Here is a 12,587-nt window from a genome sequence, read left to right as displayed (position 1 = left end):
TTAATAGTTTGTTATAAAATTTTGCAAACAGGTCATTTTTCTCCTTCATTGAAGTGCGCTGATGAGGCGGCACTGATAGGCTGCACTGGTGGGCACTGATAGGCTGCATTGGTGGGCACTGATAGTCTGCACTGGTGGGCACTGATAGGCATAGTTAAGGCGGCACTAATAGGCACAGATAATGCGGCACCGATGGGCACAGATAAGGCGGCACTGATGGGCAAAGATGGGCACAGATAAGATGGCACAGATGGGTGGCACGGATGGGTGGCACTAAGGGGCACTGATAGGTACCACTGATAGATGGGGCTGATGGGCACTGATAGGTGGCACTGATAGGTGGCTCTGATAGGTGGCACTGCTGGGCACTGATGGGCGGCACTGCTGGGCACTGGTAGATGACACTGATGGGCACAGATATGTGGCACTGGGGTGCAGCACCTTAGTTAAGGCAGATTGTGGACACTGCTGGGTGGCACTGTGGGCACTGCTGGGTGGCACTATGGGCACTGCTGGGTGGCACTGACAGGGGGGGACACATTTTTTATTGATGTGGCAAAGCAGGGGGCAGGTGGGCACTGGCAGGGGGCAGGTGGGCACTGGCAGGGCTGGCCGTGATCGGGACTGATGTCCCGATCACGGCCACCGGTGATCGGCCCTTTTTTTTCTCCTCGCGCTGTCAGCGCGAGGAGGAATAATAGCCGATTACCGGCTCCATTGTATCACATGATCAGCTGTCATTGGCTGACAGCTGATCACGTGATAAGGGGTCGGGATCAACCCCTTGCTCGGATCGGTGATCAGGCGAGTCTCATAGACTCGCCGATCACAGAGCACGGGGGCGCGCAGGCCGCTCGTGCACGGGACAACGTCAATAGACGTAGTCCCGGCAAAGGAGATCCGCGCTGTAGCCGAATGACGGCTACAGCACGGGTCTCAAGTGGTTAAAGGGCTTTTTTTTTCTGCAAAAATTACACTTTGTGCAGGGACAGTTCTAAGCACAGGAAATATGCACCCTTTCACAAGCATACTATAGACACCCCCCAGGTACGAAAATTAAAGGAATAATACACTTTTATTGTTTCACTTTAATCATTATTAAAATCACTGCTCCCGAAAAAAAACAGCCGTTTTTAAAACTTTTTTTTGCATTGATCTATGTCCCCTGCGTCAGGACCCAGGTCCCCAAACACTTTTTAGGACAGTAACTTGCATATTAGCCTTTAAAATTAGCACTTTAGATTTTGAACGTTCGAGTCCCATAGACTTTAATAGGGTTCTAAAGTTCACACGAAGTTTAGGTCTGTTCGCAGGTTCTGGTGCGAACCGAACAGGGGGGTGTTTGGCTCATCCTTACATATGATAGTACGCACTAGGCAACCATTCTGGCTTTATTACCAACTGTAACCAACTGTAAGCCCTTGTACACACGGTCGGAGAATCCGTCGGAATGTGTCCTATCAGACCGTGTTGTCGGATAATCCGACTGTGTGTGGTATGCATTGGACTGATTCCATCGGAATATCCGTCGGACCCAATTTTCCAACTTGTTGGAAATATTTTCCAACCAACTGGTTCAATCGTACATACTCCGATCATGTGTAGAGAATTTTGATCGGACCAAGTGCCACGCATGCTCAGATCAAATTCCTACATCAAAGCTATTGGCTACTAGCCTGAACATAGTCCCATCATAACAAAATTACGTCATCACGTTCTGAATGATCGGATGTTTTGACAACTTAGTTTGACCGCATGTATGCAACAGTTTCGGACAAGATCCGATGGACAAAATCCGACGGATTTGGTTGTCGAACTCTCCGACCGTTTGTACAGGGGCTAAGAGCATTTTGTTCCAGAAGAGGGTGTCCAATAAAGTAGCTGTAGGAGTCCAGGGCTTACTACGCATGCACCAATGGCATGTTGCCGCAAGAGAAAATCTGTGCCAACTGAGCATGCGCCAAAGACGCCTCAGAGCGCCAACCCACACCTGCACAGAAGACTTGATGGAAAAGGGCTGGAAAATGCCCAGGACGTGCACAGGAAGTGACCTCAACCTGATGGAAAAAGGCAGGGAAAAATACCAAGGAGGCGCACAGGAAGTGACATCAACCTGTATATATACAACCCTAGACTGGCGATTTACTGCCTTAGCCTGTCTATATACTACCCTAGCTTGTCTATACACTACCCTAGCCTGTCTATATACAACCCTAGACTGACAATTTACTGCCTTAGCCTGTCTATATACTACCCTAGCCTGTCCATATACTACCCTAACCTGTCTATAAACTACCCAAGACAGGCTATATACAACCCTAGACTGCTAATTTACTGCCTTAGCCTGTGCATATACTACCCTAGCCTGTCTATATACTACCCTAGCCTATCCATATACTACCCTAGCCTGTCTATATACTACCCTAGCATGCCAATTTACTACCGTAGTCTGTCTATATACTACCCTAACCTGCCCCTATACTACCCTAGCCTGTCTATATACTACCCTAGCGTGCCCATTTACTACCCTAGCCTGTCTATATACTACCCTAGCCTATCCATATACTACCCTAGCCTGTCTATATACTACCTTAGCATGCCAATTTACTACCGTAGTCTGTCTATATACTACCCTAACCTGCCCCTATACTACCCTAGCCTGTCTATATACTACCCTAGCGTGCCCATTTACTACCCTAGCCTGTCTATATACTACCCCAGCCTGTATTTTTACAACCCTAGACTGGCGATTTACTGCCTTAATATGTTTATATACTACCCTAGCCTGTCTATATACTACCCTAGCTTGCCTATATACTACCCTAGCTTGCCTATATACTACCCTATCCTGTCTATATACTACCCTAGCAAGTGGCTGTCTATATACTACCCTAGTCAGTCTATATACAACCCTAGACTGCTGATTTACTGCCTTAGCCTGTGCATATACTACCCTAGCCTGTCTATATACTACCCTAGCCTGTCCATATACTACCCTAGCATTCCCATTTACTACCCTAGCCTGTCTATATACTACCCTAGCCTGTCTATATACTACCCTATCCTGTCTATATACTACCCTAGTGTGCCCATTTGCTACCCTAGCCTGTCCATATACTACCCTACCCTGCCCCTATACTACCCTAATCTGTCTATATACTACCCTAGCGTGCCCATTTACTACCCTAGCCTATCTATATACTACCCTAGCCTGTCCCTATACTGCCCTAGCCCATCACCTTGGAATTGCACATAATGGTATATCATATAATTTTGCATATAGACAAGGTGCTGTTGCGTGTAAATCTGACTTTGTGATCAATATAATTTTAGTTTTAATTATCATAAAATAAAATAATGGATGTGGGGGCCTTTTTGGTGGGCATGATTTTTTTTGGGGAGGAGGCAGCAATTCGTTCTTGGACTCAGGCAGCACAATGTCTTGGGCCAGCCTTGAGCTCAGCCCATCATTTGCTGTTGCAAGGACTGTGAGCAGAATCTCCAAGATGAAGATACAGTAGGTGTTCTCAAGCTACTACTTACAGTAACATTGTTGGAGTATCCCACAGTTACCATGCACTCCGCCTTGGGACTAAATCAGCAGGCCCTTAAGGGGGTGAGCGCTACATGAGCCATAAAGGGGAAATGAGATGTATACAGTGCCTTGTAAAGGTATTCACCCCCCTTGGCCTTTTTCGTGTTTTGTTGCCTCACAACCTGGAATTAACATGGATTGTTTGAGGATTTGCATCATTTAATTTACAGAACGTGCCCACAACTATGAAGGTGTTTTTTGTTTTTATTGTGAAGCCAACAACAAATAGGACAAAAAAAACATAAAAAGTCAAAGTGCATAACTATTCACCCCCCTAAAGTCAATACTTTGTAGAGCCGCCTTTTGTGGCTATCACAGCTCCAAATCCCTGTGGATAAGTCCCTAAGAACTTGCCACACCTTACCACTGAGATTTTTGTCCATTCCACCTTGCAAAACTGCTCCGGCTCCTTAAAGTTTGATGGTGTGGGCTTGTGAACAGCAATCTTTAAGTCTGACCACAAATTTTCTATAGGATTGAGGTCTGGGCTTTGACTAGGCCATTCCAACACATTCACATCTTCCCCCTTAAACCACTCAAGTGTTGCTTTAGCAGTGTGTTTGGGGTCATTGTCCTGCTGGAAAGTGAACCTCCATCCTAGACTCAAATCACACACAGAGTGGTACAGGTTTTGCTCAAGAATATGCCTGTATTTAGTACCATCCTTTTTTACCTCAACTCTGACCAGTTTCCCAGTCCCGACTACTGAAAAACATCCCCACCGCATGATGCTGCCACCACCATGTGGTCGCCGGGGAGATGGTGTTCTTTAGGTGATGTGTTGGGTTTGCGTTTTCTTTGATGGCCAAAAAGTTAAATTTTAGTCTCATCAGACCAGAGCACCTTCCTCCATACATTTTGGGAGTCTCCCACATGCCTTTTCCCACATGCCTTTTCCCACATGTCTCCCACATGCCTTTTCCCACATGTCTCCCACATGACTGAAAGTAATGGCTTTCTACTGGCCACTCTGTCATAAAGCCCAACTCTATGGAACGTACGGCTTATTGTCGTCCTATGTACAGATACTCCAGTCTCTGCTGTGGAACTCTGCAGCTCCTCCAGGGTTCCCTTAGGTCTCTGTGCTCCTCTCTGATTAATGCCCTCCTTGCCCGGTCCGTGAGTTTTGGCGTGCGGCCGTCTCTTGGCAGGTTTGCTGTTGTGCCATGATCTTTCCATTTGGTTAGGATAGATTTGAAGGAGCTCCTAGGGTTCATCAAAGATTTGGATATTTTTTTATAACTAACCTTCACTTTTACTCTACCCCTCAACCCACTTCTTCGGTCTCCTCACGTATCACTATTTTACTATCAGATATATCAGTCTGGATGTCACACCATTTCCTCAAACTTAATCTATCCAAAACCAAACGTATTATTCTTCCTCCCCCACGTGCCAATTCCCCTGATCTCTCTGTCAAAATTGATGGCATAACTATCAGCCCATCCCCACATGCCAAGGTCCTAGGAGTAGTCCTGGACTCTGAAATCTCCTTTAAGCCTCACGTCCAGTCACTGTCCAAATCTTGCCGCCTCAAAGTCCAGAACATGTCCAAAATACGCCCCTTTCTAATCAATGACACAACAAAGCTCTTAATCCACTCCCTGGTTATCTCTCGCCTCGATTACTGCAACGCCCTCCTCATTAGCCTACCTCTGGATACTCTATCCCCCCTTCAGTCCATCATGAATGCTGAGACTCATCCTCCTTACCAACCGCTCTGTCTCTGCTACTCCTCTCTGTAAATCTCTCCACTGGCTTCTGCTCACCCAGAGAATTAAATTCAAAATACTAACTACCTACAAAGCCATCCACAACTCTGCCCCCATCTACATCACTGACTAATGCCGTGTACACACAAGTGGACTTTTCGGCAGAAAAGATCAGACGGAATGATTCCGTCAGACATTCCGCTCTTCCATGTGTGCTTCATCAGACTTTTTTTTCCAAAATTCTGATGGACCTAGAAATAGAACAAGTTTCAAATATTTCCACCAGAACTCCCCCGGAACCAGTCCCTATTGAGAAAACCGCTCTTCTGTATGCTGTTCCGACAGGCCAAAAACAACGCTAGGGCGGCTATTGGATAATGGCTATTGAACTTCCTTTTTCTAGTCCCGTGGTATGTCACTGCGTTCTAGACGATCAAACTTTGGTGTGATCGTGTGCAGGCAAGTCCGATTCCGTGGAATTCCATCGAAAAAGTCCTTTGGAGTTCAGTCCGATGAGAAAGTCTGCTCGTGTGTATGCGGCATTAGTCTCAAAATACCAACCTAATCGTTCTCTTCGTTCTTCTCAAGACCTCCTGCTCTCTAGCTCACTCATCACCTCCTCCCATGCTCGTCTCCAGGACTTTTCCAGAGCCTCTTCAAGCATATGGAACTCCTTACCCCGATATGTCCGATCTATCTCCCACTCTGCTGGCTTTTAGACGAGCCCTGAAAACCCTCCTCTTCAGAGAAGACTACCCTGCCCACACCTAACAACTGGATTTTCATTTTGTCCATCTGATCATTCCCCCACAGCTACTACCCTTTGTTCCACTTGACTCTCCCTTCTAGATTGTAAGCTCTAACGAGCCGGGCCCTCTGACCCTTCCTGTATTGAATTGTATTCTATCGTAGCTCCTCCAGGGTTACCTTAGGTCTCTGTGCTGCCTCTCTGATTCATGCCCTCCTTGCCCGGTCCATGAGTTTTGGTCTGCGGCCATCTCTTGGCAGGTTTACTGTTGTGCCATGTTCTTTCCATTTTGGTTATGATAGATTTGATGGTGCTCCTAGGGATCATCAAAAATTTGGATATTCTTTTATAACCTAACCCTGACTTGTACTTCTCAACAAAATTGTCCCTTACTTGTTTGGAGAGTTCCTTGGTCTCCTTGGTCTTCATGGCAGTGTTTGGTTGGTGCCTCTTGCTTAGGTGTTTCAGCCTCTGGGGCCTTTCAAAAAGGTGTGTATAAGTAATAACAGATCACTTGACACTTAGATTGCACACAGGTGGACATCATTTCACTAATTATGTGACTTCTGAAGGTAACTGGTTCCACCAGAGCTTTTTATGGCCTTCATAACAAAGGGGATGAATACATACGCACATGCCAATTATCCGTTTTTTTTATTTCTGAAAAATTGTTTTATGTATATTTTTTTCTAATTTTACTTCACCAACTTGACTATTGTGTTCTGATCCATCACATATAATTCATCTAAAAAAAAAAAAATTGAACTAAAGGCTGTAACATAACAAAATAGGTAAAGGTGGGGCACCGTAGACTCCCTTGGGCTTGCTTGGACATTTTATAAAACAGTTACTCACACCAATAAGAAAGAAAAACTTCCACAGCTAAATTTACAAGGCAAAAACAGTGGAGCCATATACACAACGCATTTAGGTGAACTTGGACTTGAGCCAGGTTGTTGAACCCACCCTCTCACTAATGCTGAGGCCATCGCCACTTCTGTCTTTGCACTTCCATATACTCAGCCCTGCACACATCTGCTAATACTTCTTCCTCCTTTGTGGTCACACATTGTAGCACGTTTATTGCAATGGGCTTGGATAAATAGAAATGTCTAGAAAAGTGTGGTAAAGATGAGCGTTTTATTGCTTGATGGGGTTGAGTTACCTTCATGATTTTTTTTTTATTTTTTATTTTTTTTTATAGTGAGACAGTAAAGGGTCAAACGCAGTTTAGTTCACAGTTGTGTCTTAATGTAGATTCATTCTGAATGGGAGGGTTTGGTCCATTATAATCACCTGGTGCGCTCTCCCTTCCCTTTAGAAGTATTTAGGTCTTGGGAAGTATTTCACCAAAACTGAAATTCCTGTTGCAGAAGATGCCTAAAATCTGATGTATTATAGAATGATATTATTGAAGAATAATTCTGAATGGGAGGATCTGGTTCATGATAATCACCTGGTGCACTCTCAGTGTCCTGATGAGGAAAGCTGAAGGATCTGCATCCCTTTAGATGTATTTAATCCTTGGGGAATATCTCACCAAAACTGAAATTCCTATTGCAGAGGATGCCTAAAATCTGACTTGTGTCTTAGTGCAGACTGATTCTGAATGGAAGGGTCTGGTTCACTATAATCACCTGGTGCACGCTCAGTGTCATGATGAGGAAAGCTGAAAGGTCTACATCCCTTTAGAAGCATTTAACCCTCGGGCTGTATCTCACTAAAACTGAAATTCCTGTTGCAGAGGATGCCTAAAATCTGACTTGTGTCTTAGTGCAGATTGATTCTGAATGGAAGGGTTCGGTTCATTATAATTACCCGGTGCTCTCTTCCTTCCCTTTAGAAGTATTTAGCTCATGGGAAGTATCTCACCAAAACTGAAATTCCTGTTGCAGAGGATGCCTGAAATCTGACTTGTATATTATTGAATAATTCTGAATGGGAGGATCTGGTTCACTATAATCACCTGGTGCACTCTCAATGTTCTGATGAGGAAATCTGAAGGGTCTGTATCCCTTTAGAAGTATTTAACCCTTGGGAAATATTTCACTAAAACTGAAATTCCTGTTGCAGGGGATCCCTAAAATCTGACTTGTGTCTTAGTGCAGACTGATTCTCAATGGGAGGGTCTGATTCATTATAATCACCTGGTGCGCTCTTCCTTCCCTTTAGAAGTATTTAACTCTTGGGAAGTATCTCACCAAAACTGAAATTCCTGTTGTAGGGGATTCCTAAAATCTGACTTGTGTCTTAGTGCAGACTGATTCTGAATGGGAGGGTCTGGTTCACTATAATCACCTGGTGCACTCTCAGTGTCATGATGAGGAAAGCAGAAGGGTCTGCATCCCTGTAGAAGAACTAACCCTTGGGGAATATCTCACTAAAACTGAAATTCCTATTGCAGAGGATGCCTAAAATCTGACTTGTATACTATTGAATAATTCTGAATGGGAGGGTCTGGTTCACTACAATCACCTGGTGCACTCTCAATGTTCTGATGAGGAAATCTGAAGGGTCTGTATCCCTTTAGAAGCATTTAACCCTTGGGGAATATCTCACTAAAACTGAAATTCCTATTGCAGGGGATTCCTAAAATCTGACTTTAGTGCAGACTGATTCTAAATGGGAGGGTCTGGTTCAATATAATCACCTGGTGCACTCTTCCTTCCCTTTAAAAGTATTTAGCTCTTGGGAAGTATCTCACCAAAACTGAAGTTCCTGTTGTAGGGGATTCCTAAAATCTGACTTCTGTCTTAGTGCAGACTGATTCTAAATGGGAGGGTCTGGTTCAATATAATCACCTGGTGCACTCTCAGTGTCATGATGAGGAAAGCTGAAGGGTCTGCATCCCTTTAGAAGCATTTAACCCTTGGGCTGTATCTCACTAAAACTGAAATTCCTATTGCAGGGGATTCCTAAAATCTGACTTGTATATTATTGAATAATTCTGAATGGGAGGAAAGCTGAAGGGTCTGCATCCCTGTAGAAAAATTTAACCGTTGGGGAGTATCTCACTAAAACTGAAATTCCTATTGCAGGGGATTCCTAAAATCGGACTTGTGTCTAAGTGCAGACTGATTCTGAATGGGAGGGTTCGGTTCATTATAATCGCCTGGTGCACTCTTCCTTCCCTTCCTTCCCTTTAGAAGTATTTAGCTCACCAAAACTGAAATTCCTGTTGCAGAGGATGCCTAAAATCTGACTTGTATTTTATTGAATAATTCTGAATGGGAGGATCTGGTTCACTGCAATCACCTGGTGCACTCTCAGTGTCCTGATGAGGAAAGCTGAAGGGTCTGCATCCCCGTAGAAGCATTTAACCGTTGGGGAGTATCTCACTAAAACTGAAATTCCTATTGCAGGGGATTCCTAAAATCGGACTTGTGTCTAAGTGCAGACTGATTCTGAATGGGAGGGTTCGGTTCATTATAATCGCCTGGTGCACTCTTCCTTCCCTTCCTTCCCTTTAGAAGTATTTAGCTCACCAAAACTGAAATTCCTGTTGCAGAGGATGCCTAAAATCTGACTTGTATTTTATTGAATAATTCTGAATGGGAGGATCTGGTTCACTGCAATCACCTGGTGCACTCTCAGTGTCCTGATGAGGAAAGCTGAAGGGTCTGCATCCCCGTAGAAGCATTTAACCGTTGGGGAGTATCTCACTAAAACTGAAATTCCTATTGCAGGGGATTCCTAAAATCGGACTTGTGTCTAAGTGCAGACTGATTCTGAATGGGAGGGTTTGGTTAATTATAATCACCTGGTGCTCTCTTCCTTCCCTTTAGAAGTATTTAGCTCTTGGGAAGTATCTCACCAAAACCAAAATTCCTGTTGCAGAGAATGCCTAAAATCTGACTTGTATATTATTGAAGAATAATTCTGAATGGGAGGGTCTGGTTCACTATAATCACCTGGTGCGCTCTCAGTGTTCTAATAAGGAAAATTACAGGGTCTGCATCTCTTTAGAAGCATTGAACTATCTCACCAAAAACTGAAATTCATATTGCAGAGGATGCCTAAAATCGGATTTGTATATTGGGAGAATCAGCGAGCCAATTACACAAGCAGGACATGGCATTTGGGGGGGGGGGGGGGGGGGTTGCCATATTATTTATTTATTTAACCAGAATATTATTATTTATGAATTCCATAAAAATAAAAAATTTATTGTAACATTTAAATCTGTAACTCATCTTTTCTTTTTCTTATTATTTTTCTTTTATATTGTTTATTTATTTTTACATTTTTAATAATATTAAATTAAATTATGGCTTGTGCAGCAATTATATATATTTTTTTTATTATTATTATTTGCTACTTTTTTTTTCCCATTAAAAATTCACTAAATATTATCAGTGGCTGAACAGTAATGTCAGAGGCCCACTTATCTCAAGACCCCCACTGGTCCAGAACTTGCGACAAAATTGACATTGTACTTTTTCTTTTTTAAATATAGTTTTTAACCAGAATATTACCGTATTATTTTTGAATTCCATAAAAATAAAAAAAATAATTGTAACATTTAAATCTGTAACTCATCTTTTCTTATTATTATTTTTATTTTATTATTTATGTATTTTTTCATTTTTAATAATATTAAATTAAATATGGCTTGTGCAGTAATTGTATATGTCATATGATTTTTTTTTATTTGCTATTTTTTTTCCATTAAAAATTCACGAAATATTATCTGTGGCCGAAGAACCTGCGACAAAATTTACATTGTACCTTTTTTTTTTAAACATAGTTTTTAACCAGAATATTATTATTTTTGAATTCCATAAAAATAAAAAAATATTGGTAATATTTAAATCTGTAACTCATCTTTTCTTCTTATTATTATTTTTATTATTTATTTATTTTTTCATTTTTAATAATATTAAATTTAATATGGCTTGTGCAGCAATTATATATGGCATATAATTTTTTTTTTTTATTATTATTTGCTATTTTTTTTTCTATTAAACATTCACAAAATATTATCTGTGGCCGAACAGTAATGCCAGAGGCCCACTGATCTCAAGACCCTCAATGGTCCAGAACCTGTGACAAAATTGACATTGTACGTTTTTTTTTTTTTCTAAACATAGTTTATAACCAGAATATTATTATTTATTAATTTCATAAAAATAAAAAATAAATTGTAACATTTAAATCTGTAACTCATCTTTTCTTCTTATTATTATTTGTATTATTATTTTTTTAATAATATTAAATTAAATATGGCTTGTGCAGCAATTGTATATGTCATATAATTTAATTTTTATTATTTTTTTTTTCATTAAACATTCACTAAATATTATCTGTGGCTGAACAGTAATGTCAGAGGCCCACTTATCTCAACACCCCCACTGGTCCAGGACCCACGACAAAATTTACATTGTACTTTTTTTCTTTTTTTTTTTTTAAAACATAGTTTTTAACCAGAATATTATTATTTATGAATTCCATAATAATAAAAAATAAATTGTAACATTTAAATCTGTAACTCATCTTTTCTTTTTCTTCTTCTTCTTTTTTTTTATTATTTATTTATTTTTACATTTTTAATAATATTAAATTAAAATTAAAAATGGCTTGTGAAGCAATTGCATATGTCATATCATTTTTTTTTATTACTTGCTATTTTTTTTCCATTAAACATTCACAAAATATTATCTGTGGCTGAACAGTAATGTCAGAGGCCCACTGATCATAGTTTTAACCAGATTATTATTATTTATGAATACCATTAAAAAAAAATCATTGTAACATTTAAATCTGTAACTCATCTTTTCTTATTATTATTATTTTATTTGTTTATTATTTATGGCTTGTGCAGCAATTGTATATGTCATATCATTTATTTATTTATTTTATTTGCTATTTTTTTTTCCATTAAAAATTCACTAAATATTATCTGTGGCCCGAACAGTAATGTCAGAGGCCCACTTATCTCAAGACCCCCACCCCAAGAACTCATCTTTTCTTCTTCTTTTTCTTCTTTTTTTTATTATTTATTTATTTTTTCATTTTTAATAATATTAAATTCAAATTAAATATGGCTTGTGCAGCAATTACATATGTCATATCATTTTTTTTATTATTTGCAATTTTTATTTCCATTAAACATTCACAAGATATCATCTGTGGCTGAACAGTAATGTCAGAGGCCCACTGATCTCAAGACCCCCACTGGTCCAAAACCTGCGACAAAATTTACATTTTACTTTTTTTTTTTAAAACATAGTTTTTAACCAGAATAATATGATTTATGAATTCTATAAAAATAAAAAATTGTAACATAATCTGTAACTCATCTTTTCTTCTTCTTCTTTTTTTTTATTAATTTTTTTTTTTTTCATTTTTAAAAATATTAAATTACAATTAAATATGGCTTGTGCAGCAATTGCATATGTCATATCATTTTTTTTTATTATTTGCTATTTTTTTTCCCATTAAACATTCACAAAATATTATCTGTGGCTGAACAGTAATGTCAGCGGCCCACTGATCTCAAGACCCCTACTGGTCCAGAGCCTGCGACAAAATT

The sequence above is a fragment of the Lithobates pipiens genome, unplaced genomic scaffold (assembly GCF_037356315.1).
Source record: "Lithobates pipiens isolate NorthernLeopardFrog02 unplaced genomic scaffold, aLitPip1_a1.2 Scaffold_1, whole genome shotgun sequence".
NCBI lineage: Eukaryota > Metazoa > Chordata > Amphibia > Anura > Ranidae > Lithobates > Lithobates pipiens.
Note: the sequence above shows the minus strand (reverse complement) of the source record.